The sequence below is a fragment of the Aplysia californica genome, unplaced genomic scaffold, assembly GCF_000002075.1.
Source record: "Aplysia californica isolate F4 #8 unplaced genomic scaffold, AplCal3.0 scaffold00234, whole genome shotgun sequence".
Lineage (NCBI taxonomy): Eukaryota > Metazoa > Mollusca > Gastropoda > Aplysiida > Aplysiidae > Aplysia > Aplysia californica.
Window position 1 is genome coordinate 714,163 of NW_004797504.1, and position 3,655 is coordinate 717,817.

The following is a 3,655-nucleotide window of genomic DNA, read 5'->3' on the forward strand; positions in this document are numbered from 1 at the left end:
CATCCACCCTCCCCCGCCCCCACCACCACCCCCGCTCCCTGTTCTGTTCCTTGGTGACATCTCCGAGTGGTACCCTGAGAGCAGGGACAATAGACACATAATATTATAATCTGTACCCGTTCCCCTGGGGCGGGGGAGATAGAGAAAGAGAGACAGACAGACAGAGAGCATGCCCGCTAGAGTGAAAGAACAAGAAAGAGAGAGAGAGAGAGAGAGAGAAAGAGAGAGAGAGAGAGAGAAAGAGAGAGAAAGAGATAGAGAGAGAGCCATAGAGAGCTAGAGAGAGCCAGAGTGAGAGAGGACGGGAGAGAGAGAGGGGTAGCGAGGAAGAGAGAAATGGTGGGAGAGTAGAAACAGAGAGAGGGGGGATTGAGATATATAAACAGGGAGAGGAGAGAGAGACAGAAAGAGAGTAGTGAGACAGATAGAAACAGAGTGAAACATTGGGAGAGGAACAAGGAAAGAGAGAAAGAAAGAGAGAGAGGGAGAGTGTAAAGGAAAAGAGAGAGAGTGTGTGAAAAAGAGAAAGAGAGCGAGAGAGAGAGAGAGAGAGAGAGAGAGCGAGAGAGAGAGAGAGAGGAGAAGAGAGAGAGCCAACAAAGAAGCTAGTCTATTGGCAATCGATGAACCCACACTGAAGGAATGGATTTCCAATTCCGATTATTTGTTCAGACTATTAGCCCTCTGTGAAATATTGAAGGGGATGAATGTGTTGGTGGGTCCCTCTAGATCAAAGTAGCGTACGGTACCTAAAGATGAAAAACGGGGTGCCGACAAAACAATTAGGTCTACCTTGACCGAAAGCTAGATAGAGTGCTTTTGCTGTTGGTTAATGGCGCGGACACTCAATTATATGTTTTCATTTTTGTAAGTAAACCGAGAGATGAAAGAAACAATTCAGTTCATACTGCTTTTTCTAAAGTTGACAACTAAGAGTATGTGAGATTAAATCTTAAGGGCAAATCTGCAACTGTGAATATACTTGGATATACCACCATTTCCGTTTTTTTTTTTAAAAGATAATGATAACTGAGGTGATGTTTGTGTATTTTATATTTTATGTAATGAGATCGTGTGATGGTTGGCTCTGCACTCGTCTCAGTCGTTTTCAACACAATATCTTCTCTCTTTTATTTTGCGCCTTTAACTTCTGGGCCAAATCCGGGGGTTCCGCTTCTTAGCTTAATTTACAGTGTTGAAAGAGACGTCGATACCTACACAATGAAATAACGGCTTAATCTATCAGGGAATTCGTCTCATACGAAAGCAAATGGGTCCCAACGCACTGGAATAAGGCGCTCGTCAATTTTTGGGCATGCGGGGTAATCGGTATTATCTTGAAGCTTGTTCATTTGTCTTGTTTTTTGGTTTTAAAAAAATACCCATCTAACTTTATTGGAAGTCGAGATATTTGCGTTTGTAGGACTTGGGGATCACCTGGTTTCAGAGTTATAATTAGTGAGAAAATGGCTGCCAAAATTCGATGACTTTTAAAGTTTGAGATTCCTTGGAAACTGAACATTTACATTTTGTGTACATTTAACCAACGTTTTTCAGTAAAATCCACTCAGAAATGTATTTTTTAGAATGGATTATATAAGATATCAAAACAAAAAACAATTATTCGATAACAACTGCCAATCCGGCAATAAAAATGGGGGGGGGGGCGATTTCTTTTTATTTCATTATTTTGACGAGCACTTGATTTCACCACGATACCTCACAAATACAAAAAAGCACGCTTCAAGGCGCAGCAAGCGGTAACCCGCCCCATATTGCACAGACAATGCCACTTGAAAAGCTTGTGTCAGGCAGCGCTAGGCCAAAATACCTGGGACAAAATTCACTGACACCACTTCTGAGGCCGCTCTTCCTCTTGACTCTGGTCCTGGTTACCCCCCTTGTACAAACAAACATCTCTGGCGTGCGCACAAAGTTTGCGCTTCGATTCTAACCCCCCCCCCCCCCCACCCCCACCCCCACCCCCACCCTTTCTTCTCGCCCGGGGAGGGGAGAAAATTAAATGGTGGTGGGTAAGGGTGTGCGCGTACGGGGTTGGGGTGTTTAAGGCGGTGCCAGTATCGGGTACAAGGAAAGACAAGGGCGATTTTGGAGGCTAATAATCACTCTGGGTTGACAGTCATCTGGAACTCTCCTGCCTTTTCCGTAAGTATGTCTTAGTTTAGTTTTTTAGTTTTAGAAGAGGTTTTACGGCGCTCGCAACTGCATAAGGTCATAAGAGCCCCGGAAGATTAGAAGTGTTACAAGAGAGTAACAAACATAAAAAAGAAGAAGGGGAGATAAGGACGATAGATGTTTCATAGGAAAGAAGGAGCAAACCACACCAGAGCACCTGCCAACCACTCACTAAGTATGTCTGCTATATTATCGTACCATAAGTATCTTACCTAAACGTGACTTCCGCTCTGTTGTTGCTTGTATACGTCTGATGTCTTATTTCTTGAAGCTAAAGTTAAATTGCTTGAAATAAAATTTTCCTGTGGCCTTTTTAAGATATACAGTTGCATCGTATAAAGTGATTGGAAGGTTTAAGCGCAATTTGAGACTTGACGTTGTATCTTTCTGCGACTTGCAAAACCTGTAATCCAAACAAAACGAGTTGTAAACAGGCTAAAAGAAGGTGTGCAGACCGTATCTACAGTATTCCGTAGTGGGAAAAATTATTACGATTCTTCAATATCAATCATTAAGTGAACGTTGTACAAAGAAGCAGCCTGATCAAGCACCAAAAAACAAATCTCGCTGTGGGCCCTTCTCACACCTTCTGGGGTCACTGCATATGATCAGGAAAAAATCAAGGGGATTATAATCAGTATTACTTGAAGTATCCTTATATTTTGATATGAATAACAGTGATTCTAAAAGATAAATCTGTGTAACCTTGTTGAAAAATTTACTTGGATTTCCCATATTAACAAATTTGTAAACGTAAACTGGTAAACGTTTGCCTCCTCCCCCCCCTTTAATAAAGAAAAAGAAATGACATGAACTAACATGCCCAACTTGCTGCTATAAAATTCAATGATAATAAAAGATATGACTGCTTTGTAACAAACATAGAAAATACGTTACTACATTTGAAGCAAAGGTGATGAGGGCACGCCTTTTTTATTTAGCTAAGTTTGTATCGTGCTGGACTATAGAGAGGGGAGTTCTGCTTTGAATACCCGAATTGGTATCCTTGAGCTCAGGTCGCTTTATGTTGTTTTCACGGCTTTTAACTCATTTAGCTTGATCCTATCGGAGATGAACGTGAAACTTGGCGGTCCCACCTCTAAAATGGTTGCTTTTAAGCACAAGGGGGCTATCCCGGAAAATGTTGTTTTGAGAAAATCGAGTGTAAAGGTTTGCCCCTTGTTCCGTTTCTTTAAAAGACAAGGAGACATGTGGGTCACCATGACGTCATGCATTAAAGCATTTTTAACTTACTGATTGTTGTAAGAGAGGAAACAAAAATGGGAGCCGGAAAGGGGGGGGGGGAGTGCTCGAAACTTACATTAAAAGAATACATTTCATTTAGCTATTTTCTCTTATATGTAGTAAAGTCAGGCATAAAAGTCCTTTAGCATAATATAAGTCTTTAAGATTCTGCTTCGCAAACGCTATTGTTTCGTATCTTAGTCGATAAAGTTTA

At 41.5% G+C, this 3,655-nt stretch overlaps 1 protein-coding gene across 1 annotated transcript in view; it reads left to right on the forward strand.

The window, feature by feature from the left end:
- The first annotated feature begins 2,010 nt into the window (after window positions 1–2,010).
- The window catches only part of LOC101858718, a 31,733-nt gene continuing 30,088 nt past the window's right edge, over window positions 2,011–3,655 (forward strand). The window contains exon 1 of the mRNA XM_005100054.3: window positions 2,011–2,166. The gene's annotated coding sequence lies outside the window, so the exon portion shown is untranslated. The remainder of the gene's footprint in view (window positions 2,167–3,655) is intronic.